This window comes from Lissotriton helveticus, chromosome 7 (assembly GCF_964261635.1).
Source record: "Lissotriton helveticus chromosome 7, aLisHel1.1, whole genome shotgun sequence".
In the NCBI taxonomy this organism is placed as follows: Eukaryota; Metazoa; Chordata; class Amphibia; order Caudata; family Salamandridae; genus Lissotriton; species Lissotriton helveticus.
Window position 1 is genome coordinate 109,605,570 of NC_136068.1, and position 27,891 is coordinate 109,633,460.

The 27,891-nt window shown below is 43.1% G+C and overlaps 1 protein-coding gene across 3 annotated transcripts in view; it reads left to right on the forward strand.

Moving 5' to 3' along the window:
• ARFGAP1 (ARF GTPase activating protein 1) overlaps positions 1-27,891 on the forward strand; it is a 160,261-nt gene that overhangs the window by 26,291 nt on the left and 106,079 nt on the right. Inside the window, exon 1 of one of the 3 annotated variants that reach the window (XM_078651635.1) lies at positions 10,743-10,836. The exons of the other annotated variants lie outside the window; for them this stretch is intronic. The gene's annotated coding sequence lies outside the window, so the exon portion shown is untranslated. Of the gene's footprint in view, positions 1-10,742; positions 10,837-27,891 lie in introns of those variants that run through there. 3 annotated transcript variants of the gene reach the window in all.

Below are 27,891 nucleotides of genomic sequence, written 5' to 3' on the forward strand. Positions count from 1 at the left end.
TCCTGTGGACGATGGCGATGCCACCTCCGGTCTGGTTGATGCGGTCCCTCCTGATGATCTTGTACCCGTCCGGGATGGCGATGGCGATGTCTGGTGCAGAGGAGGCTTTCATCCAGGTTTCCCTGAGGAAGGCGACGTCCGGTGATGTAGCGTCGAGGAGGTTCCAGAGTTCCACGGCGTGTCTGTGGACGGAGCGGGTGTTGATCAGGATGCACTTGAGGTGGTTGCTGCTGGTGTTTGTCTTGGCGGGTGCGGGGCAGGTTCGGAGGCAGGTGAACTTGCAGGTGCAGCAGGTGAAGGGTCCGTGGGTGCGTCTCGGGGTGGCTCGGCAGCAGGCGTGGGTCCGGCCGGCATTGAGTGCGTTGAGAGTGGCGGCGTCGTAGGTCAGTCGGGTCGTCTTGCCTCGGCGGGGAGGGCCAGGGGTCCTGGCACTGGGCGCGGGCCAGGCGTGGACAGGCGCAGACGGGCTCACCTTTGGCGCACCTTCGGCGCTCAATCGGCGCTCCCGCTGCGCGCGTCCGCTGCGCGGTCGCTCTGGGGCCGTCATAAGTAAGGAGCCGGGAGGTAGAAGCAGCTGGGTGGCGGGAGCGGGGCGGCGAATGGAATCACAGGGGGTGGGCCGCAGGGAGGCAGCGGCGGTAAATTCCAAGAGGCAGCAGGCAGCGGGAAAATCCCAGGAGCAGCGGGAAAATCCCAGGAGCAGCGGGAAATTCCCAGGAGCAGCGGGCAGCGAGCGAAGGAATCTGCAGGCAGGAGGCGGCAAAGGCAGGCAGGAGCGGCAGCAGTGAGTGGGGCGACCAAGCCCTGTGGAGGGCTGAGCGGTCACACTCTGTGGTCCCCTTAAGTAAGGAGCCGGGAGGGAGGAGCAGCTGGGTGGCGGGAGCGGGGCGGCGAATGGAATCACAGGGGGCGGGGCCGCAGGGAGGCAGCGGCGGGAAATTCAAAGAAGCAGCGGGAAATTCCCAGGAGCAGCGGGAAATTCCCAGGAACAGTGGGAAATTCCCAGGAGCAGCGGGCAGCGAGCGAAGGAATCTGCAGGCAGGAGGCGGCAAAGGCAGGCAGGAGCGGCAGCAGTGAGTGGGGCGACCAAGCCCTGTGGAGGGCTGAGCGGTCATATTTCAACATATAAAAAAGTTCCGAGCCTGTGTACACCAGCAAACGTACACGTTTAACGGTATTAGTCTCTCCTGAAGTGGTGTTACTGCATGGTACCAATTTTTATGGGTACATATTTACCACCCCACCAGTACTGTGCAACTCATAACTGGGGCTATACAGGGGCGTTGTTGTTGGCAGAAAGTGCTAGCCTAGGGTTGAAATACTCTGTGAATCTGTATCCCCCTCCAGCCCGCAAACTTCCATGTTTGAGTATTTGACCTCTTTTTAATCTCTTTCTGTTTATGGAAAATGTTGGACTTTAAAGAGGCAGGAATCCCATGGGAAAAGGAGGGTGTAAAAGTAAGTTTACAGCTCCTCAGAAGACCTTCGCATGAGCAAATAAACTTGTCTGTATTTGATAATGGGAAAATGGAGATCACCAAAGTTTGCCATGAATACTGCTACCAGACCTACTTCTACAAACTGAATTTCTGAAAGTGTTCAATAAATCTATGGGTGCTCGTTGGTGCTTTTTTCTTAGAAAAAAAGTTGGCATGCATTAAACACATTTTTCTAAAGGATTTCTCTGTGTAATGGCATGTAAATTTGCTCAATAGTTTTGCAAAACGTTTTTTCAGTTAGCTCTTTTTGTATGCATTTCATTTCGAAAGCAGTCCCTAGTCTTGCTTTCATGCATCTGCATGTCTTTGCTCATAATCTTAGAGCATTATTAGTGCTCTCAATTTGTTTGATTTTGTGAACATCTGTAAACTTTTTATTTATATTGGAACCAATATTTGTAATGTAAACTAAGGTCACAGCTTTTCTGTAGAGGACTCACCTTAATAGTGAAGGCTTTTGTATTCAGGAATCACATATAGAAGTTTCAACATGATATATGTATACGCACTGACCTTGCTTTAGTTGCAGGCAATACTATCTTAGATCCTTACCGTGGTCCAGCAAACTGACTGCCAAACAGTTTATGGTGCAGTGGGTTGAGCTTGCTTGTCCAGTGGCCAAAATAAACATGAAAACTTGTCATATGTCATGGATGTCCAGCGATTAGAATTCCACACCCTTACCATAGGCCATATAATTCCCTTTTTATGTTGGTTCAGAATAAATGGCTTGGAATAATCAAGCAGACACCATACAGGATCTGGGAAGGGGGCTTGTTTCACTTTTGCAAAGGCGTGTTGTGCTCCCCTCGTCCAGTGTAGTGTCTTGGTATATCTTGCTTTCCATAATCTTAGGATTTTGACTAAGTACGCAAATCACATTATCTATTGTCTGCAATATCCCTCGTTTCCAAGTAAAGTGCGTATCTGGGAGACCGTGACTGGTTGCATTCACCTACAATGACTTTGCCCATCTACAGACATGTTTCTTACCCTGTGAAGTAGATATTGAAAACTTGGAGGACCGATTTATACTTTTTTCCTAGAAGTCTTATGCCCCTTTGCTAATTCGTTTCTTTTGTCTAGTGAGGTAGATACAATTAATAAATCAACTGCTTACTGAAGCATAATGAAACCGGGGGGCGGTGGGGGAGAGAAGGGGTGTATAGGCCCCCTTTCAAAGCTTGAGAATAGCTGGATGGTGAGTCTGTAAATGCCTGTGGGAGTCAACACCAAATCCTCAAAACAACACCACACCAAAGGTAAGAGAAACTGACTGTATTTATGGAGAACAGAGAAGGTCCTTATGTATTTTGAGCAAGGTACATAGAGAACCCATGTGTCTCTGGATATTTTTATATTAAGAAAATCAAATTTCTTCTTACTCCATTTACTTTTAGACTTGAGCTGAAGTTTAATTTCTTTGATAGTTTTCCAAAGCTGAGAAAGGGGCTTCTAGCACAATGGGATCTAATTGTCTCTATTATCCGATTGAAGATAATACCCCCCCACCATTATGACCATGTTTTATCATAATGAGGTTATTCCTAAATTGGTTAATGCCTCCTTTCAGCAAGATTCAAATTATATTGAGTATACTCCTGTGTGGTCTTTATTTTGGATACTTCCTTAAGAACTCTGATCAGCTCAACATAGGAGGAAAGCCTAATAGCTGGAAAAAAGATACAGCAGAGAACAGTGTCTGCTAGTGTAGACTGAGTTAGTCGCCATCCTGCTGTAGGAGATAAGATGCACTATTAAGCTTTCCTCTGCAGTTGACCTTAGTACCCCAGGTTGGCATTATTACCCAATTTTGGACTTCTCCTAGTGACTGGTATGTCGGCCTTTCTTAATGTGTTTTCTTAAATGACTTTCTTCGATTTGCCAACTATTTTTCAAATTACTTCCTCTCCCGATTTCCCTCTGATTAAGGAGATCTTGCAGATTGTGTTGCACTTATATAACGAGAACTCTTCATGTATGATTTTTTTTTCTCTACTTAACTGGCTTAAAAACCTTGGCAACAACTTTTCACCTTGGTGTGGGTGTTTGACAGCACAAGCATGCTCACCTTCCCCGCGTGCCCGCTCTCTCGTTAGTCCTTCATTAACTTGCCCTTTTCATATTTTCACAAATTGAGAACATTCTCTCCCTGTAAGTAGCCTGCTGCCACTTACAAATTTTTAGCACATCTTGATTTTTTTAACTGTTACTTATGATTTTTCTATAAATGCGGGCCCACTGCTCATCCTATTTTCTGTTATTTTGATGGTGAGCCACTAATGACCAAGGGGCAAAAGAAACACTGTCTACATATTTGACAGTTGGAGCAACTTGTGGAAATTAGTTAGCCTGTCGCAAATTATTCCATGCAATGACATTATGTTGTATTTATTGAATAGTCTCCATTGTCTAGTTTTATCACTGTAAGTTCTCCATCACCTCCTGAGCACTGTTTGAGCCCCGAGCATTTCTAGATATATCGGTAAATTAATTTGTATAATTGCAAAGAGTGTTTTTCCCTTTTCTTCAGCAGTTTAATTTGCTTCTGAACTGTATTACCAGGGATTTGCTACCTCTTGACTAAGATATTTGCATAAATAAGTATTCTTGCTGCATGTGACTGTTTCTTATTCTTTTATTGCCGCTGGTTCAAGGTGGGTTGTAATAAGTCTGCCCCTGTTCTTCTACTGTGTACTTAGTACAACCAGTTAGATGTGAGGGCTTTTTCTATTTTCACTCCGTTTTTACGGTGGGTAATCGAGAGACTCCAATTTACTCAGAGGAGTGTATCACAAAGATTATTAGTAGGCTATCCTTGCTCTGTTCCGCCACTCCCACGCCAGTGGTTAGTGAGGTTCAGCAATTCCTTGATGAGTTGGAAAATGTTGAAAACCTGTCCACGCCACACTACATGCACTTATGATCACTGAACATTCAAAATCTGACATTTTCCTTTGTCTCCCAGTGAGTTGCGTACCTGGGAATTTGACTAATGGCCCTAAGTTTCCTAAAGGCTTCAATTATATTGCCGCAACTTGCTCCCAATATTGGTTTCTTCTAAGGATAGACTCATCCGTGAAACAGATCTAAAAAAGAGCTAGAGATTATAACTGAGTTAGAGAAGATTTTTTTTGTAGTCCAAATTAGTGCTCAAAGCCAAAGCAGATATGGAGAAATTTAACAACAGGTTATTACGAACTTTAAAAAAGAGAATGTTTACCCATATCTTCCTGATTAATTCTATACACAACAGAAGACTTAATACAACACAGCCCAAATCTTGGGGCAGGTAGAAAAAAAGAGAAGATTGTCACTTTTTCAGTGGCTTCTATTAGTTCTGCAGCAGACTCTGACTCCCCCCTCTGCGTCCCCCCTAATCTCCATCCTATTTTTTTATGTGAAGGGAAGCAGGTTAGGGCATGAGGCCGGGGTAGAAACAGTTTTTCCAACAAGGCGAGAGACATATCGTACATAAGTTTTACCAATGGGGCCAGCTATAATGAACCCCGTTCCAACATTGATTGATGCAGATTACATCAAAACCTTTCCAATCTTTAGTTTATCTTCACACCTACTATGGAAAAGTGAGGTTGTTACTCAGTTTAGACTATCCTATGTCCCTACTGAGGGAACCATTTTTTGTGCGTTGCAGGTGGAATTATTATAGTCCTTAAGGAAGTTACGCTTACATGCCTTATTTTCTGCCAGTTCTCCTTTTGAGTCCTGAAGCTGTGATGATCTAAGACCGCCATCTAATTTAAATCCACAAGTGCCATACATTAAATCCACAAATGCCAAGTTGCCAGCAGAACTTATAACATTCAAAAATATGCTTCTTAAGGAAGTATCCAAAATAAAGGATGCACAGGAGTATACTTCCTATAAATTGAATCTGGCTGATAGGGAGGCCCTAAGCCAACTTAAAAATAACAAAATCATTGTGATAAAACCGGCTGGTAATGGTGGGAGATTGTGATATGGGACCTTGTCGCCTATAAACAAGAGATCTTTAGACCATTACAAAATCGAAACCATTATATCTTATTGTGCCATAATCGCCTCCAGGCTAAGACTGATGGTAAATTGCGTAAGAAATTATTTGATTTTTCGAATATAAAATCTCCACACAGACTGGTTCTATATACCCCACCCAAAATGCATAAGGACCAACATAGACCACTAGGTAGACTCATTGTATCTGGTTGTGGTTTAGTCTTTGAACCCCATGGCAAGTAGATTGAGTATTTTTTGAAAGATCATGTGGCCACTACTAAGAGTTACATTGCATTATAGTGGCTTTATAAACTAAATTGAAGACCTTCCTTTTGGTAGTATGAAGTAAATTCTGATATTCCTAGACACACATATACCTCAGACGGAAGCAATTGTAGTAATGACTAACCTGCTTAACAAACTCAATGACCCAACTGGCGTCCCCACTGAGTTTATTGTATCTCTGCTCGACATGTCCCTTTTAAAAAGAGCTATTTTGAATTTAATGGGACTATTATTTGCAAATTAAAGGGGCATTGATATGGGCTTTTTTTGCCCCAAATTTTGCCATTATGTACATGGATGATTTAGAAAATCGACACATATTTGACATCTTGACTAATTCCCGAATATACGTTTGTGAAAGACATTTATTGATGACATCTTTATGATATAGACATGTGAAAAGGACTCCCTTGGGGTCTTCCTATCTTTAATCAATGGTCTGTTGCTGGACTTACATTTTACACACAATTTGATCAGAACATCTATTGGTGTGCTTGACCTTACCATCTGTGCAGTTGACAGTAAACTGGGCACCAAATTATTTTCAAACTAACTCAGCGTATTATCTTGCTCCATTATACCAGCAACCACCCACAAGCTCTTAAAGATGGTTTGTCTTTTGATCAAAGCCTTCTTATCCGCAGGAACTGCAAAGGGGCAATGACTATTTCAAGGAGACTGAAACAGAGTGTAAAATAACAATCCGAACAGTACCTGCGAAAACTCATTAGGAGGGCTATTAAACCAGTCATGGTACTCTCCCTCGTGAGCATTTACTGATGCCTGAGCATAATAAAGTGGCTAATCATATTGTTTGTATCACCGCATTCTGGCCCATCAGTAATGTCTAGGCACAGATTATCAAAAAGAATTGGCAATTAATAACCTCAATTGGACTGACTACTAAGGGTAACTCGGGCATAAACTCCATGTTTGGTCATGACCATATCATTGGTCACTTTCATTGTGAAAATTATATAATGTGCCCATAGACTAAAAACATTAAAAGATTTCACCCATGGGCCTATTAAATACACCTTGAGGAATGTTACTAATTGTAACTGTTCCAACATCATCTATGCTAATTGGTGCCCTTGCAAACTGGTCTGCATTGGGTAGACCACAGATAATGTTAGAACTCGCTAATGTCCGCAGCTTAGCAGTATTGGGTGTAGGAACCTTACTGCTCCCTTGGTCAGTCATTTCTTGGAAATGAACCACACTGAGAATGACATTGAATGGAAACTCATTAAAGTGATCCAAAACTGCAATGGTGCAATGACGTCCAGCTAATGATGAATTAGACTTAGTGGAAATAAATCTTTAAGTGTGACAGTATAACAATACGATGTAGTAGTACAACATGATTGCTGCACTGCACCTCCTTTTTAGGTTGCAGCCTACCAGACTGCGCATCTGTGTGGTATGCGAAAGGCATATTGGGGAGTTTCAGAAAGTTGACCTAGGGATGCTGTGGTCTGTAACTCACGTTTTCTGGCTTTCCATTTGCTGGCTTTGTTTGCTTTAGGCTCCACAACTCGAGTTCATTTACAGTATTCTTCCATAAACTTGTTTTCAGTAATAAACCGTCCACATCACATTTGCTGGCCATTCAAAGACCGAGGTTAAATGTCAAGCTGTGTCTTTGAGGGAGCCTGGTGTTTTATTTTGCTTTTCAGCGGACCTCAAAGTGAGAGTTTACAGGAAAGAGGAATGCAGCGTACTTTCCCAATATAAAATAATTTCTGGGATTTTTTGCGGAGAATTTTGAATATCGAACATGTTTTTTGCAAAATTCCTCTTTTGAGTCTATTGAATTTGTGCAACTGCCTTTCAAGGAACAATGTACAAATCTGCTTTTCAGTCTCAGCATAACATAAAGTGATCACAGGCAATTTACACAGTTTTTGGCTCATTCACTGCCCAGCTCAGGATAAGATCTTTTCTCAGGAAAGACCAACCACATTGTAACACAATTTAACAATGCTTGTTTTTTATTTTGTTGTGTAAGATATTACGTCCATGATTTGAATGGTGCAGCAGGTGCAGTGGGACAAGCAGTCACAAGTGCAATTATCTTGCAAGCACTAGGGTGATGGTTTGATTGGTGGACACCCTAGTTACTTGCTTTCTTTCACTTTGATTATTTTTTTAATAAATGCTTGCCCGTTTTGAACAGGGGGCCAGATGCAAACGTCAGGTTTGTGCTTGAGGCCCCAGACTACAGATCTACAGTTTTTTTTTTATATAGATTATACAACAGCATTGGAAGTTGTGCAGCAGAGCTGCTAGTAAAAAAAAAAAAAAATGCTATTACTTAATCAACGCTGGCTGTGTTGCAAAGCGTTTTATCTTTACTTTCAGTCATTTGCAACATGGCTAAAAACGTAGGCAACCCCAATCGATCTCGCATAGGAAAGACCTATTGCTTGTGTATTTCTGTAAGTTGGCATGTGTTTTCCTCTGGACCTTCTTTTGTTATCACTGCCAAAACATCTTGCACATAATAATGAATTGAGTGTCTGCTACACATACAATGCTTACATATGCCATTTGGTTACACCTTTCATGATCGTGTGTGGCCTTTTAAACAAGAATTGCCTGTCTGAATGATTGTGCGTACAAGCTCCAATATTATACCTATACACATGCTGAGATATCCGTCAGTCTTGTCTACTATGTATTTGGACTATGTATTATTTTTTGCATCATTGTATGAGGTTTAGCCTCATACATCAATACATTTGTATCTTTTTTTTATCTAATTTTTGATGAATTTATTTTTTTGTTGATAACTTTGACACGGCTGGACTAGGTTGGTTACATGTTTTGTATTGTTTTGCCTTGAAACTGTTATGAGTAATTGCATATATACAAATGTGAACTCTCCAGAATTGTTTTTCTGCCAGGCTTGGTCGTCGTGAGCTGGAACATTGACGTAGGCTTCAACCAAATAATTCGAATTTTTGCTATGCAATCTAATTTTTTTAGGGATATTAAAGTTTCTCTTTCTACCCAATGTGATATTACATCAAGGTTTTTTTTTGTGTTGCCTATGAAAAATTCATGGCAGCTATCATGGATCAATAGGATGCATCTTTGCATGCACATCTTATTACCTCTGCCAGAGCGCCAATTAATGCGGTCCACAATAGCAGACTGTTTGCCATGGTGTTGTTTTCCAGCTATTAAGCTTTTCTCCAAGGTACCGGTTGGCATAGTGGGTATTGTTAACGATTTTTGGTCTTCTCCTAAAGACAGGTATGTTGGCCTTTTCCATTGGCTTTTCTCATGTGGCTTTCTTTGATTGCGCCAGCCGTTTTTCAACTAACTTCATCCCTCTTTTTTCCTGTGATTTAGGATCTCTTGCAGTTCATACTGCACTCATCTAATGAGGACTCTGCATTGGTGACTTTCTTTTTTTCCTCCAAGTTGTTTTTAGCCAGCGTTCACTTTGGTGTTAAAGGTTTGACAGCACAAGCATATCCACCTCCACCCCCCACATTAGCACTTCAATAACTTTCGCTTTTAATTTTTTCGCGGATTACAAGTCACCTTCAGTAAGTAGCCTTCTGTCGATGACCATTTTTTAACACACATTTGCTTTTACCGAAACATTTTTATAACTCTTGATGACCCACTAATGACCTACGGTCGAAATGCCATTGCCATATTTGACAATTGGAGCATCCTGATGTTTCTGATTTTATTCGCACTACAAGTTCACTCTATTTAACACATTGTGAACACTGTTTGAGCACCAAGCACTTCTAGATGTAGTAGTGAATTAATGTGTATAATTACAAAGAAGAGTTTTTTTTATTTTTGAATCTTCCGCAATTTATTTTGATTTTGAACTGTATTGATAGCAGGGTTTGTTACCTTTTGAGTAGGACATTTTTATGAATAAGTATCATTCTTGCCACTTAGGACCATTGTTTCTTATGCTCTACGGCTGACAGCATTATCTGGAGCATGTTATGGCCAATTACTCTTTACCATCACATGATCTCTAATGTCACTTGGTACTACTGTTCGCAGTAATTGTTTAACATCAGCCCAATTAAACTTGTAGTACTTGAATACTGTTTGACGCTTTTCATGGAGACTCGTAGGGTTCCCCAAATGATAGGGAATTGTTTCCTAATGTTAACAGGGCAAAATGGTCACAAACGCCCGACGCGTTTCGGTGCAGCCGCACCTTGGTCACGGGTGACTTCAGTTGATACATTTGTGCTTTTTAAAGTGATTTAACAAAGAATATGGTACAAACATAAAAGTAGGACTACTTTCTCATAACCCCAGGTTTGTTGACCTATGGAGGCGGCCATTTTTGAAGTATTTACAACAGTCTAGCAGTTTTCAATGGAAACATACCTTTTAGACAAAGAGATGCCAATGTTTAGGGTGTTACACAAAACATATTAAGCATATAAAGTATCAAACTGACATTAGCAATAATTTGAACTGCATAATTCTTATTCAGGAATTGTGAATGTTAATACAGCTATGCGTATTAAGTGTAAATTAAGTTTTGCCCCAGTATGTGTATATATATATATATATATATATATATATATATATATATATATATATATATATACACACACACACATATAGCTTGATTTGGTTGTGCTCTGTCATTTATAAATGGTAAATTTCCCATTGAAAGTGGTGAACACCTTCCCACTAACATGCAGTTTTATTGCTAAAACTATATGGTATATTAACAATATTCTGTGGAAATTGGGTTTCAGCAAACCTATTTGTAATTTGAGCGTCACCAAAGTGTTCTTATTTGTTTTCTTCCTATCAAAAAAATAATCTCACAGAATTACAAAAATAGGCTTTCATAACTACTGAAATATATTTTTAAATGTTTGTACAGTTCAGGTATTGGATATTTAAATGCCTTTCATGTCACTCTCTGTGCAGCACGTCAACAGGTCAATTTACAAAATCAATGAACTCTTCAGTCGGAAAAAGAAAAGTAATTGTAAGAAGACGTAAACTGACTCCTGACCTGTGTCTCTGAACACGGAGCAAATGTTACAAGGTAAAAACAAGATTTACAGGCATCTCTATTGCTCCTTCACTTTTTGAGTGAACAGGAACACATGTTCTTTGTCAGCTTGCCAGAACAGACTAGGCCCTAAATATTGCTCGCCCTGAGAAAATTTGACTCGCCATAGCAAGTGGGCGAGTATATTTACCATAACTTAACATGTATTTGTAAAGTGCAAGTTCACCCAAAAGGGTATCTTGGTGCTGAGTAACAGATGGTTATTGTTACCCAACTAAATGGTACTCATTTTTTCCGACCTCAGGAGGGTGAAAGGCTGAGCGGACCCGTCGGGATTTGAACCTGTGACATTGAGGTCAAGCGCAGGCCTCTACGGTGGATGCATTAGTCCACTAAGCCACCGTGTAGGTGCGATCACTGGTGTGCCTCTGGCATTTCCTGCGAGCATGGGGAAACTCTAAACATCTAAAAAGTCCTTCTTCTCTTTAAATGTTTGTTTTTTCTGAAGTGGGTTAGGAGGAGGCGGTGCAGTAATCCTGTATGTCAACCTTGAACTAGAGTCTTTTATGGATCTATTTCATCCCTTACACCATAGATGCATGTTTTTGATTGTTGGTTTCCTCATTCCAATTTAGGAAGACAGGCCACTGCTCTTTAATCTTTCAATCTTTTTGTCAGTGGCTGTAATTCAAAGGAAGCTTTTTCTGGCAAGGATATTCCTACACTCATTGGTGACTCCTACCCACTGCTTTATATACTTGAATGTGCTTTTTCCACATTGAGAGTACATCAAATGGATGGAAGTACCTTTTGCTGGCGGCTGCTCCTGCTTCATCACCCCTATTTTAGATAGTGAGTCAGACTGACAATTGGGGAATGATTGAGGTGTCAAACAGCCATGTGCTGCAGCTCATCCCTTGGAGGGGGTTGAGTAAACATGGTAAACACAGGTAGGTGGACCTATTGGCTGTTTTCTAACTGATCTCCTAGCAGGAGGTTCGGAGGCATCTTTTACTCCTAAAAACTCACTTGAGTTCTGAATTCTCTGGTTACACCTTAAATAGGCTTGCAGAGGTTACCAGGCGGCTAGATTAGCACCTCTCTCTCATTCATTCTATAGGTCCTGTGTACTAGGGTCCTAGCTCTTCAGCTTGTCTTCCCCACACCACACACTATTCTAGAGCTCATTTTGTCGAAACCATGGTTAACATGCACACTCTTAACTCCTCTTATCCTGGGATTCCTCTTGCAGGTACCTCCCCAAGCTGATTTATCCTGTCGCCACCTATCCAGGCAACACCCGCTAGTGTCTTCAAAAATACCAAAAAGAGGGAACATGATCAGACTTCACAGAAAACATGGCATTTAAATGTGCTAACCCTGTCTAACCAGATCTGTGGGTTGAGAGCTCGGCCGTTCTCCACACAAGTTCCCTGGAGAAATTCGCCCCTAGGGGTCATCTTGTGGAGTCTTGGACAGCCCTGTCTCCCCACCCCAGCTGAGCATAGGGTTTTTAGGGCTGAAGAACCAACATGTCAAGGTATATCGGCTTTCACAGCTGTAAGAAGTCTGAATAAGTTTAATCCGAGCAAAAATTAAACCATCTGGAGTCACAAGATTAAGCCATAGTCGCCCTGCCGTGGTGTGAATCCAATACTGAAACCTCCCTGATACAAGGAGGTTGTGTATAGTTTTTTCGTAATGAGCGGTACCAGTTGCAGACCAACTACTGAAACTGAGACAGTTATGCCATAGCAGGTATACAGCATACTTGTGACAAAGATTCAAGTTCACTGTCAAAGATACAAGAATGTAAACTTTTTAGGTGTAGATAAAGCTACTTGTGAATTGTCGTTTAGTTCTACCAAACTCAAAAATGTGTTTGCCAGAAGTGACACTGATTGGTACTACTATGGTTAGCATGTGCTACCAACATGGCGTCAAGAATAACAGTAGGTTGTGGGTGATACTCCTATGGTGGGTGGCCAAAAATTGATCTGAGTTTACTGTATGCGGACAATAATGCGATTTTTGATAGGACCCCTAAAGGCCTCGAAAAGAGATTAGACGTGCCTCATTAATATATTCACGAGGTAGGTCTCGGTTTGTGATCCATTGGGAATTGCAAAAATCACATGGTTGGTGGCCGGCTTGAGTCGGCAGACCAACCATGCCTGGATTGCTTTTCTGTAAAGCAATGTGTTTTTTGTTTAGTTTTTTTTGTTTTTGTGTTTTTAATACAGCCCATTTTTATTAAAGAAAAATGGGATGAGTTTCAAAAAGAAAAATGAAAAGCTATCTTTGAATTTAAGAGAAGACAGTCCGAGGGATCATTCCCTGCTCTTAAAAATGTTTTTACAAACATTCACAGGGAGGAAGGGGTCCCTGGAGAACCCCTTCCCATTTGCGAATGAGTTGCCACCTGCTTGATATAGGGGGAAAATTGCACATGTTTTGTGACCACATTTCGGTCGCAAAACATTCACACATGCCACTGCGGTTTGGTATCAGGACTGGACCCCTAAACACGCCTCTTCCTAATACCAAATCGCAACCCAATTTGCAGTTCGGTAATAGGTTACCGAATCACAAATTCGACCTTTGAAAGTTGAAGAAAACCTTTTTTCGGTCACTAACGCCCTGATTCTGCAAATCGTGCTATTTGCGAACGAAAAAAACTTTTGTACATCTGGCCCAATATTTCAAAAGTTAAGCAAATCCAAGCATCACAAAATATTAAGGCGGCAAATAGGATCAAATGTGATTTACTCATGACGTGTCTGCATTTTGAAATGAAAAGGTTCTGTTTCATCCTGTGCAAGTCCAGAAGAAAATGGCATCCCATCTACAGCTTTCCATTTAATGGTTTGTCTTTTTTAGAAATCGGGGGGAAAAAAATTCTGGCACAGTCTATATGCAGTCACTGAAAACTGGTGATATATATGCTTGATGTTGATATTTTAACCTTACTTCAAGGACCGTAGATTGGGGAGTGAACAATAACTAATCGATCTGCAGGACTGCTTTGCTAGTTGTCTTCCTTTACTCGACAAACATGTGCATTAGTCTTTCCAATCTCTTTACAGGCCTGTTATAATAGGAATTGAGGAGAGGTCTTTTTTTTTTTGGCCACACTACAAGCACAGTCCTATTCTTTTTCACCTTCAGTCAAAGGGTTCTGGACTTAAACCATTTGCCTACATAGGTGGTTAAGTTACACAGGGCTTGATTGAGTGATAGTTCAGGGATTCACTTTATTTCTAAGATTACTTCTTTTTTTTTTTTTTTTACTTCTCTCTCTTCCCCGTCTCCCCCTCTCCCCCGCTCTCCCTCCCTCTCTCTCTCTCTCTATCTCCCTCGCCTCACTCTCCTTCTCTCCCTCTTCTCTCTCCTCCCTCTCTCCCCTCCCTCTCTTCTCTCTCTCTCCCCCCTCCCCCCCCCCCCCGCACCATTCCTCCTTTTCCCTCAGCTTTGTTTATGATGTTCTCAGGCAAAAGTAGGCTGTCCATAAGTTTGAAATCTAGGACATTATATACAAAAAAATTGCTTTGGTCACAGACACATTTGGAAAAGTTCTTCAAAAACTGTTTGTATAGGCATCATACTGTCTTGCATTGTTCTTGGTTATTTTCTTATGTTTCATCAAGTGCAATTTTTAGAAACTTTAGGGATACATGAAGGCTATATCTTGGAGGCAATGAAGACCATACAAATACATGATCAGAGCCCAAGGTAGCACTATTGGAGTCTCTGTTCAAAACGAATGGCATTTTGGAATATTGCTTGGTATTTGAGTCTAAATCAACCTTAAAATCAAAAATTAATAATATTTTTGCCATCCGTTTTTACGTCTAGATTTTGGGACTTCAGTCTGTGGCACTGTTGTGGTTTGATTATGAAGCTACTGCATGGATCTCATTATTAGACCATTGTAGAAGTCAGCTTGACATCATACGCTGGCGTCCTTGATGCAGAATTGGAATTATGCTCTTTACCAGGCCCAAAGAATATCCTGATGAATCCCATCCTCAATATGGGCCCTTCACCACAATCGTGAAAGTGCTTGAAAAATGATTACGTTTGTGTTTCCCAGTAGACTGCAATGCTGTGAAATTACACCATTCTAATCAACATTTGAGTCGTGCATGAAATAATGTACACTGGAAGACCATCTACGAAGATGGCATAATGGACCAGACACCAGTCTTTGGCAAAGGTGTGATTATCTTTAACTAATAAGTCCCCTTCCTTTTTATAATTTTTCTGATCTACACGCGCATTCAGTACAAAGTAACACATTTGTGTCACTCCTCTATATGTCATCAGTTAGCCGGAGATAACCGTCTTTTAGGAATGAGTGAATGGTGGACAAGCCTAATCAACAGCTCAATGTGCACCAGGAGAAGAAAGAGTTGTCTTAGTTACAGTGGGCACATGCTGTTAAAAACAAAAGGCAGCAGACATTTGATAGCGAATTATAGAGAAACTTTAAAGTGTCTTTTCTCAGGAAAATATCATGATAGGAGTTCATGCTCCGTTTGCGAAAACTGCATGCATGCAGTCCTTCTCTTGTCTTATTACAGATCTAAAACACTTATTTGGACAACACTCCTTTGTGGTCTCCAATATATTGGATTTGTCCTTGCTTGAAGACCACTCTGGTGCTGCCTGGGTGCCCTGTACTGCCTTGTTCCACCCCTTCCAGTGCCAGAGAAGGCCAATCAAATATAGATAAAAAGGATTGTATGACAAGGTTTCTTGATTAATACAGTTTATTGTTATAAACTGCATTTTGGGATTCTCCAACATTGGTGAAATTGTAACTTGCACATCGTGTGGCATGGTTACATTTACCAACTGTCTATTGCACAGCTTTAAAATTGTCTGAAAACAGATGGACTATACAACACAATAAAAATTGTAGCATTCATAACCCTATGCAAGTGTTGAAAGTATTGAGAGTGATCAGTTTGTAAAGTTGTTTAAAGATTGTACTGACCGCCTGAACCAGTCTGTCTTGTTTCGTAATTTGTCTGCCCAGCCTGTCATTCCATTACAATGAGGTGGTTTATGAAAGCATGATGTGGGTTTGCACGTGGAGCATGAGTGTAGTCTTAACCATAAATAATTATACTTTATTGCATACATATGAGTGCATCATATCATTTAACTTCCTGTAGACAAAAGCGTTGAAAGCTTGGAATGAGGAACACGGCTGTTGAAAGATGCAGCACATTTTTAACACCAACTCCCAATTTAGAAGGAATTACTATACAATGTATAACCTTTTGAACAACTTGAAGGGCATTCTGTAGGACTATTTATATTCTTTTTCTACTTCACGTGCAGTTATTTATGCTCTAAGGATTCAGGCAGTGGCACCCCATGTTACTTATCTTTCATAAATGCAGTGTCAGACCATGCTTATCATTGTTAGATGAGCCTGTTTCTTTCTCTCTCTGTCCTTCCTTTCCACACTATAAACGATATTACTGTAGGTGTACATTAACCTACTGCAATTCAGAGACTTGAGTTTTTGTTTTGAAGCACTATATAAGTTTGATTCAAAACCACAAAAGAGTTGCTGTAGCTTACTGGGTTTGGTCTTTGACTCTTACTCTGAAAGTTACGAATGGCTCAAACCTATGAAGAACAAACTAAGATAAATTGTATTCCTTATTTCTCTAAAGTGTTCCCCATAAAAACACGGCCTAAGAGGCCGAAGACCTTTCTTTGATCTGATGAAAGGTGTCTTCCCAGGTCCTGCACATTTTGTTACAATCTACATGATCTACCAGTGAGAATAACGATAAGTAATCTTTCTTTCAATGGCTTAGTCATTTTCAACCCATGGGCGGACAACTTTGTTAACCTCAACATGAGTTTTTAGTTTCAGTGCAGATTGCAATGATAATCAGTTATGGACAACATGACACATGTTCTGTCAATGCTGCCTCAAAGTGATGGGCTCACAGACCTGATCAAGCTGTCAACAGTTATAGAAAGGCTAAGACACATCAGTCAACCACTCAGGACTCTCAGCCTGGTCATGATGTGCTCTAAAACAGTGTTTGAGAACAGACACTGAGGTATATTCTCTTGAAAACCTATCATGAATGTTGTTCCAAAGTTCAGCACTAGCATGTGGTAACAAAGCGTTCACTTGCCAGAGTATTTTGAGATCTGTGGATAATTTGTAAGTGCCAAACATATGTACTATTCCAGTTCTGCCTTGAGATCTTTACCACGTTAGCAGCAGGTACACACAAGCTCATCCTGAAAAGACTAAGCACAAAAATTAGATTAGCACCTTGAATTTCACTTTGACCTCCCTCTGTGCCTTTTTCCATTTACAGAAAGACCTTGTCTCTCGTCTTCATATTTCACTCTGCTCAAACTTTCATGTTCTGGGCATGTTGCTGTCTTCGCAACATATAGAGAGTAAAAAATGCATGTCATTTCAATAATCCAGTTGCTTTATTTCCTTTAGTGTGAGTGAAAGCTGCAGGTTTTGGCTACTTGGGTGTTCAGTGTGAAAGCCAAGACTATTAGCTGTCCTCTTTTAGGTCTGCTTAGGCCCAAATGGAAAAGGTTGTTCATCCGGAAATGTGGAGGGTACAACCTCAACTTGTGCAGCCTGCAGTAACCTATTACAATTTGGAATCACGACCAATAATTAGGTAGTTTTTGCACCTCCTCAATCTATCCACTTGCTAGACCTGATCGTTATTATCAGTCTAGTACTGGAATTTCACACTCTGCATTCTTAGTAACCTGGTCAGCTGCTCTATACAGATTGTCTTGTCGGGGAGGGTGGGGCAGGAGAAGATAGATCCTTAATGTTCGTTATTTCTGAGAAATTAGACCCTGCATGAAACATTTACCTTTATCTTTAAGCAACAAGGCAATATGCATCTTTACTTCTCCTCTCTTATTGCTACATTCTTGTCACTCAAGCAACAATGAGTGTAAAACTGCATCTAAGGCAGGCGTAAATGCTGACTGGGTGATACCAAGATTAGTTACCCTACAGCACTACAAACCCATCAAGTTATTCTTGAAGCAGTTTACAAATTACACAAAAACTCTGATTTGGGAATTTGTTAAAAACCTCACTGGAGTTTCATGAAGGGATTCGCAATTATTCCCGAGACACAATCCTGACCTGGGTGAACCAAAACTTCTTGTTCACCACTGACTGAAAAAAACATTGGCAAAACCGATAGGATTTACCGGTGTCCTTTAGACATGATGTAGAGCAGCACGGCTGCTGTGCACCATGGCTAAAAGATAGAAAAAAAATGACAATAAGACATGGCCAACCCTGACACTGTCATTGTGCTTTTTTTCTCTCCTGGTGGGTGAGGTTTGCCAACATGGGCAATGGGACGAAATGTGGGAGGTAATGGGCAACATGAACAACAGTAGGGAAAGTGGTAGGAAATGGGCAATAGGACAGTAAAATAAAAAGCTGGGCATGTAATAGTTAAAACAATTTTTTTATGGCGAGGGCAACACAGAAAACTTGAAGGTTGGGTGTTGGATGAGAAGAAGCTTCACGGACAGTTGGAGGGTGAGTATTGGGAGGGGAAGAAGCAACCTGGACAAGGTGGGGTAGGAGGGTATATAGTGGGAGGTTAAGAAGCAACAAAGAGAATGTGGAACGGGAGCGGATGAAGCAACGAGGACAAGAGGGTGAGGAAGGTAGAAGAAGCAACACAGACACCGAGAGGGTGAGGGTGGGAGGGGAAGAAGCAACACGAACAAGGCGATGTTGTAGAGAAAGTAGCAACACAGACCAGGGGAGTGGAAGGGGGAAGAAGAAAATACAGATGATGGGGGTAGGAGCGTGAAAATGCAATATACACAACAGGAGGGTTCCTGGAAAGAAACACCTCCGGAAGAAGCATGACGGGTGAAGAAGAAAGAAGCAACATGAGAGAAGAACAAACAAAATAATACCCCATTCACCGTCAGTGCAGCGCAAGGACACTTAATTAAAATAAAGCAATCTGTACTTCGTCCATGCTCCAGACGAAAGAAGAGGAAGTGAAGCTGGGACGTGCTGGACAATTAGCTGGACAATTAGCTGGACAATTAGCTGGCAGTAAATAAGAGTGAAAATTAAGCCAATGAATGCTTAGCAGTGGGTGGGCTTCAAGACCCTTGTAGTAACAATCTCTTGTGAGAGAGCATGTGTGACCTAAAAATGATTACTTCTGGATCAGCTGCCACATTCTGAAGGAGGTTACCTGTAAGATTGTCATACAATAGGGTCAGTTCTTACTGTGAACTGTGCCATCCGACTGAAGTTGAACCTTCCCATCCCAGCGACATTTCGATCTCCCTCTTGCCAAAAGGTCCCAGTCATGATTGTTTCTGAGTTGATTGCAAACTTTCAGATCAGTCTGTTGGTCATGGCTCTCACTGAAAGCCCTTTCTGTGAATACGAGATTGAAAACTAGTTATTCACTCTTCCAGTGTCTGAAAAAACAAGTTTCCTTCTTTCTCTATACAAAATTGAGGGCAGCGAAACATCAGCCGCTGTTCTAGCGAGTAGCCATCTGACACCTCCTCATGGTCTCTGAAAGAATGATGGAAGTGGTGTATTGCAGATTGCGCTCTAGCGCCATCCACAATAGTCTCACCTGTCAGCCACAGGGCAAAGCAGGCCTTGCTTGCGAGCGACTCACAGGGCCACTGTGAGTGCAGTAGCATCTCACATTCTGACATTGAGAATATAGAATAAAACATTGAGTGGGGAATGGGTGGGAGGAAAAAGAGTTAGGGTAAGTTGATGCTGAGGACAAGGTTTTTTATTTTTTGGATTGGGGGAGAAGTGGAGGGTTCTCCTGAAGTGGTGTGTTGCTTGGTGCCAGTTACTATTGAGGGGGAACCTGAGGAATGTGGGGCCACATTTTGTATAACTCCTGACTCTTCTGCCACTGAACTATTCATCTGAGCAGACGCAGGAGTGTTATATTTTTGGGGAAGTGGGCAGGGAAAGGGTTGCACACCATATTCCACTATACATGGCATGTTGTGTTGACCATGGTGTTTTCTACCTCTGTGGTCCCGATTGTTTTAACCTTTGAACATGGCCGGCACACTTAAGAACGTTATCAGACTTGCAGGTCTAGTAACTTCAGCAATCTTCATGACCGAACTGTAATGCTCCTGACCCCTAAATTGGTCTCCAATTGTTTGATCCTGGCTAAATGTATTTCTCTGAGGTGCCTTTTTTAGCAAGCACTCTTTCAGTTGAAGCACTCCACTTTTTCCCAATAAAGCTCTTTGGCGATCACATAAGGTCTTGCTCCCGATACGCTCTCAAGCCCGACCTAAAAAGGGTTGATAATACTTGTGCCCAGTAAATTATCTAGTTGTTTATTAAACCTCTGCCACAAGGAAATCTGTGCTGCTGTCAGAAAGGTTTACAATGAAATTAGTCAAAGAATTCCTGTTGCCATAGTTTTGCATGGGCTTAATTTTGCTCCCCTCATCTTATTCATACTTAAGTTATTGTGTGGGAGCTTTGCCTGCTACCATTTGACTCTTTGAAATAAAACCATGAATATGACCCAATATGAGTAAATGGAAAAAAAACTGTATACATTTCAAGAACTGCTTTGTATCTACATTCATTGCTAAATACATTTGAGCAACTCAAGATAGAGAAATGTCAAAAGAAGAATTAAAAAAACAACTGCCTGACCTTCAGTTCATTAAAGATATCCATAGCAAAACTGAAGTGGGTTAAGCTGCAAGGGGTATGCCAATAAGACGTTGGTCAATGGGGCATCATTTGAGACTAAGGTGAGCAGCGATTGCACATAATCAGGGGCACTTCCAAAGAGACTCCCTCACCCTGCTGCAAAGACATACCGGCTCCACGAGGGTGGCTGCCTAACCCTAAGATGGCGGCCCTGTAACCCTGACTCTCCCAGTCCAGATCTCCTCACCGGGTTACTGCACAAACACGTGAACTAGCTCACCGACCACCTGGGTTCCCTACAAAGTCTGCTTCCCCACGACAACACCCAAACCGCGCCACAGCACCCGCCTCCCCCGCAACAACAAAGTGGCAAGATCAACTCTTAGGTGACTGGAGCGTGAGCCCCCCCGCAATTCCAGACGCCCATCGAACGGCTACGCGTTCCCTCCTCCGTTAGGTGGGTGCCACTCCTTCGTCAGGATCACCCAGCATACATACAGTTGGCACAACACCACGTACCACTCCTTCAGTCGCCGCAGCAATGGGGAAACCGAGAGCATCGCAGCACGCCGCGGTCCCCGAGACCGCCACAGAAAACATGCCAAAGACCCCGACATGGACCTTCACTACAGCACCTCCACCCGACCTGTCCATTTCGGACAAACTGGTCAAGGTCGTAAAGACCATGCATCCGGTCTTAAACATCGACCGCTATGTCACAGGAAGCCAATATAGCTGCTTCGTATGCATCACCATGCTCCAGTAGCTGTTTATAACCATGTAACTTTTACCAAACTACCTACCCCCTTCACCTCCCCGCTCTACTCCTCTCCATTTTCCTGCTACTGACCTCTGCCCTCACCTGTCCTGGCCCTAGTCCCCACCCTGTTTACCTGTGAATTTTCCCTCGTCATTTGAGATCTAGATATTTTGTCTGATGCCCGATGGAGCTACCTGGTTTAGCTATAGGGGAGACAGGTCGGGGATTCCATCCTTGGACGTCACCTACCCAGTCGGTCTTTAGCCAGACTTCCTTTCATCTCTTCTGTCGTCTCTTCCTGCATCCTCACCCTATTTATGTCTCTCCTTCTCTCCTCTCTCAATGTATTGAGATTGAACTATTTTGTCTGATGCCCGATGGAGCTACCTGGTTTAGCTATCGGGGAGATTGGCCGTGGACCCCCTCCTTGGTCGTCACCTACCCAGTCGGCCTTTAGACAGACTTCATTTTGTCTCTCCTTGTTGGCTCTTCCCCTATCCTCCCTCTCACACCTTCCCTGTCCCCTCCCCTCTACGCTCCATTTGTCTTGCCCTCCATGTTCTTTAATTGTTTCCCATTGAGACCTAGCTATTTAGCCAAAGCCCGATGGAGCTACCTGATAGCTATAGAGGAGATGGGTTTTGGGACTTCCCCCTTGACCGTCACCTACCCAGCCAGACTTTGGGCAGACTTTCCTTAGTCTTTCTGACGTATCTCCCTCCCACCCATTTACCCTTACCCATTCCCCTCTACTCCTCACTTTTCTCGTTTTCTATGTTCTTGTAATTGTTTGTCTCGCAACTGATGTAAATTGGAACTGATGTAATCTTGTAATTTTTTGGAATCTCATGTAAAGCGCTCTGCGCTCTGATACCTCCGGGTCTAGCCAGCGCTATATAAAACTCTTATAAATAAATAAAATAAATAAAAAAAGTCAAGCTGGTTCCTAAAAATGAGCTAGCCATGGTTAGGACGTGTCTTGATTGGTGGTCAATTACTTCGTCTCTGCAAGCAAGTTCAGTTTAGAGTTGCAAGTTGGGAAAGGAGAGCACTTCTGCAAAACACTGAGCTGCAAGAAAATGACTGTTACAAGTCTTAATTAGCACTTAATTGAGATGCTCAGCCAGTGCCATTGAGATGAGAGCTTGCGATTTGAGCCATTGAATTCGAAGCAATCCTTAAGCCAGTGATTATCTGGTCCTAAGTTGTAGAAAAGGCCTTCTGTAATTTATTTGGGAGCGTGGCCTCCCAAGATATTGTGTGTGTCTGGTATCATCCGCCTTCAGGATTCACACATATCAGTTATCCATAAACTAGGCATTTCTTCTTTTGGAATGAAACAAGATCATTTTGTGGCACAACCGTTGACTTTACTTAGTCAAGGTACTGGACCAGAATAGAAGAACTGCAAAGCATACAGTTCCATATCTTAAGTTTACCTGTCATGTGAAACCTGAAACTGATATGATCTTTCCAAATCAAGGCCCTTTATGCAAGCAATTAGGTTGGGCTTCCTACCACCGTAACCATTTTTGGAAAATTGGTTCTTTTGGCCAGAAGCCAATGCATGGTCTACTCTGAAATATAGGAGCATTTTTTGCTGCATCTGTCACCTTAGGAAAAATATCGTTAAACCTGCTGTTTCATGTACTAGGTATCACATGGAACCTACAATTTTTATTGCCATGCAGAATGTCACATCTGCAACATGTTTTCTTGCCGTATTCAAGTACATAAAGAGAGCCAATTCAGTACTGAATAATTGCGCACACCAAATAGGGTGTTCACTTAGTAGTCCGGGCTGAGGAAGAAGGCTGATCTGTTTAAATCTTCACAGATTTCCTCTCCATGTTGTTGCTTGTTAGATTTTAGTATGAGCTGCAATCTATATATTTACGTTTCATGTCTATGGCTGTGCTTCTTTATGGTTGAATACTCCAAAATAAATGTAAGAGGCAGTTGCTAAGTCAATCTCAATCCAGAGATCGTTGTTAGAAGACCACAGTCTAGAGTGTATACAGTGAATACAAAGCTGGGAGTGAAGACTAGACACATGGAATTGAGTACTGAAAATTTTGCAAAGCATGAATGTACCGGTCTTTCAGGTTTAAGACATTAGCAGTTAATGGTGTGGCAACTTGTAACCAGTCTCATGGGACTGAATGTCGGAATGAAGTACTTAACACGTGATTCTCGCACCATCGCTCAATTCTGGGATCTGTTTTGGCCTTCCTGACATTCAAGTTTTGTCTTTGTCATTTTAGCCTCTCTGTTTAGTGTTCAGACTTCGTCTTTTTCTTTACTTTTCAGAAGAAACTCATCTGTTAGTGGAGTTCCAATCAGTATTACTATATGCTCCATTTTAGTTTTATCTAAAGGGGGCATGGTTAATAAGAGAGGGCATTTTATTAAGCCTTTAGATTTTCCCTTTGTTTTGAGGATTTAACCATCATGGTTTTTATTTGGATATTATTTTCTATTTCTTTAATGTGGTCACTGTTGCTCACTACTCTCCCCCCCCCCCCCCCCCCCCCCCCCCCCCCCAGTTCATGAACTTTATGGGCCCTTGACAAGGAGACCATGGAAGTACAGAAAGCTAGGAAGAAACTGGGACTAGAGTGCCATGGTGGCAGCAGTAGTATACCTAGAATCAGGGAACCAACCTTTGACATGTTACATTAGGAACCTGAGCAGGATAGTCCCTCTTTACCAGGAGGGGGATGACATCCAGAAATAGATCACTGCCTTAGAGGGCGGTGCTGTGGAGTCATTGGGAGGAGGACCTGGGAGCCCCCATCTCGGATGGAGATGTGACCAGCATGTGGGTAGTGGCTCCCCAGATCTCTTGCAATGCTAGCTCTAAGCGAATCCATTTTTATGCTCTCCATAGAGTACATCTCACAGCCTTTAGAAACTTAGTACATATTGTCCCTCCACTTCGTCCGACTGCCCGCTCTGCAGTTTTTCCAAGGGCTTCTTCCATATGCTGCTGGGATGCCCCCACTTAACCTCTTATTGGTCTGAGGTAGTGCATCTATTGGCAGAGGCCACGACCACACTCTTGACTCCTTCGCCCCTGGGTATCTATTTTTGTCCTGCCAAGTACAGAGTCACTAGTCGCTTTATTGGCCTAGCCCTAGTGTTGGCCAAGCGCAAAATTACTATGCTATAGAAAAACGCAGAATGGCGGTGGAGTGAGAGTTGGCAGGCAGACGTGGTGGGATTCGCAAAATGGGAGAATATCGCTCTGGTACGTGAAGCACACATTGGCAGGCGCCCATTAGAGCAGGCGAAGGCATGGGATGTGATTCAGGCAGACTTCCGGGGAGAAGAGGCTGAAAGTGCAGATGAGGCTTCTGACTAAATGCCCCCTTTGCTGTACTCTTCCTCCTGGGTCTTTCTTGGCCCCGTACTTGAGTCCCCAATTGTATTTATGACTCCCCTGAAGTACTGACATGTTCCATCACTAAACTCCACTTCTGCCTTGTTATACCCTCTAGGACATGGGTACTTGCAAACATTTTCCCTGGGGCCACAAAGTATGATCTAAGGTGTGACCGAGGGCGGCTGCACTGATGCCAGCAGGGTGGCGGTAGGGGGTCCAGGTGGATCAGAGATGTCTAAAAAAACAACAAAAAAACACGGCAAGTATTATTTTGCAGGTTAACTAAAGTTAAGTGGTTCAGGACACCACTGTAGCTACTTTATAACTTCATTTACCCTGCAAATAAACGCTTGGCCTCTTATTTTAAACAAAAATCAGAGTATTGGTGCTCGGCAAGTAAACTGGGGTGGGGGGCTGCATGTAAAGGTGAAGCGGGCCACAAGCAACCTCGGGTCGTACTTTGAGTATCACTGCTCTAGCATATGTTTCTTTTGTTCTTTCTTCAGTTATTAAGTGGTTCCTTAACTTCTCATTGGGGGTAGAGGGAGACATGCCACAGGAGAGGGGTGTGACTGGATGTTTGTTTGCTCACTTAATCGTTTATCTTTCTATGCCTCTTTTGTTTCACGTGGCAAACTTCAATGCACTGATCACATGATCCTTTGTTCACATGCACATATCTTGACAGTAATGATGCGCTTCTTATGATTTGCATTATTGACTTTTCCCAGCGTCAGCCGATTGACTTTTGTCTTTCTCAACAGTTCATATCTTAATTATCGGAAAGAGACTATTAGTTCTAGATGCCTAACTTTAGAATTACCCCCCGGAGTCAGACTGGAAGCGTACATTTTTTTCTCAGCAGTACCCTGGGCGTCGGTAGGTGGTCTCGGTCGAGTCTGCGGTTGGTGTGGTGATCGCTGGGATGACATCACGGTATCTATTTAGACGCCGCCCCTGCGCGCTGACATCAGTTCTTTCTTTTTCCGCGCCAGCTAGCACAGATCTGGAGAGAGCGTTACTGTTAGTCACTTTTTGACTAGCCTTTTCTGACTTTTGTCGACCTCTGTTTTGATGTCGACTCGACTCCTGAGGCACGAGGGATGACCAGGCGTCGACCCGGTTTCAAGCCTTGTGACTCCTGTCACAAGCTGATGTCGGTCACCGATCTGCACCTCATGTGCCTTTGGTTCCTGGAGCACGACTACGACCCAAAGTCGTGCTCAGACTGTCGGGCTCTGAATCCTAAGTGTTTGCGGGAGCGGTCCCGAAAGCTTTTGGAGGCCTGGGAGTTGGCTCCGCGCCATTCGAGGGGAAGGTCGCGGAGCCACCACCACCATTATTCATCAAAGTCTTCGTCTTAGGGGAAGTCGAAGCTCAAGAAGAAGCCGAAGAACATCATCGCTCTTCGCCTTCTCCCCGTCCGTCAGCCGACGCTGTGAGAAGTTGGCCTGGCATATGCTGTCCACTATTTTAGTGGGCACCTTGCACCAGTCCAAACGACCCTTATTGGTGGTAGGTTTAAAGGCAACCTATATAGAAAGCTATCCTAGTGGTAGCTGTGGAGAGCAGCCTTCATACTAAGACTTGAAGGAATGTAAAGCAGCTTGTCTTACCAGTCTATAATCTCGTGAATGACCAAATGAAAGGAGAACCACACCAGGTATATATATAAAATATATGTATTTAATCTAAACACATCCCTCTAGTCTTGACGCTAGAGGTAAAAGTACATACAGTAAACTTATTTAGCACACAGTAAATTAGCACAATATATGACTAGCCCTAGGGGCGTCACAAACCATATACTAAGAAAGTGGTATAAGAATCACGATAGACATAGAGACAATGCCTAGGGCCTGTAGAACCGCTGAGGCAACCAGGAACCACCCAAGGTAGGGACGCAGGAGACCCACGGGGGACGCGTGCAGTGTCTAAAGACAGCCACGAATCACCGTTGACTTCTATGGAGAAAGTTGTGATTAGATTTTTAAAGATTAGGAACACTTAGGAGTGGACTTGGAGCAAACCCCTTTAGAACTAGACAGTTCGAGAGTCAATACCCACGGCAGCACCAAAGTACTTATGTTACCTCCCCCAGGGAAGCCGGGTGCATAGGTGTCTTTTCGTGTCGGGTTTCGTCGTTCGTTTTCTATGGCGAGCTGCGGAAAAGTACTTCAGGCGTCCAAGTGGAAAGTGTCCGGATGGATCCAAGGGTGCATCTGAGATCTGAAGAACCTGAAAGCAGAGGGGACAGAGTCTGGGTCACTAGCCAGTGACCAGGAAGACGATGAGCAGATGCCCACTGATGTCGGGTGATTTCAGGTGCAGAAGGTGATGCTTGACTCTTCAGCCACGAGAACCAGGAGGCGTCAACGACAACCAGGAGCTGGATTCGAGCTGTCCCACGTCTGATGCCGAGTGCTGCGGTGTCGGTATCCGGATTGGACCCAACAAGCCTTTGCAACAGCAACCCACGCAGAAGGCAAAGATTGGCTTCGGAGCAGACCAGCAAGGTCTGAGGGACTCACCCTTTGGAGGGGAGACAGGGCTCGTCTGGAGCAACCAAGGAAGCCTAAGAAACAAAAGAGTTACCTTTGTGGGGACCCACCAGTCAACGGACCAGGAATCACGAAGGGGCCTCGAGCAGAAATGCTAGAAGCGGGCCCATGGATTACTCGTGGAGTGCAGGCCCACAATCTTCGGTGCAGATGGTGCTCAGGGCTTGGACTACAAGTAGCCCAATGCACAACGTCGGGAAAGCTCGGGAAGTTGATGCACAACAAATGTGCACGGGTTCCGGTTCCACATCTCTCGTGATGGCTGCGGGTCTCAGCTTTGCTGTGATCTCATGTCGCCCTCTGAGATGTCTGGAAGTCTGGGTCCTGTGTTGCAAATCCTTCAGGATCTGGCGGGAGCCTCGGAAATGCAGACCGGCAAGATGCTTCTTTGGTGCCTGTTTGAACAGGGGAGTCATTCCTTGACCCCAAGGGAGATTCTTCCGTCTGCTAGGCGAAATAGAATGTAGAAGGTCCAGGATATATGTTGCAGAGTTTTGTCCAGGGTAATCTAGAGTCCTAAGGACTGGGTTCCCATACTTATACTAAGTTTAGGGGATGGACTTACTCTAGGGTCCCACCTATGGGAGGACCCGGGGTGGGGCTGGTTACACCCCTTCCCCTTCGTCCAGTTTCGCGCCAGAGCAGGGGCTGAGTGCCCCTGCAACCG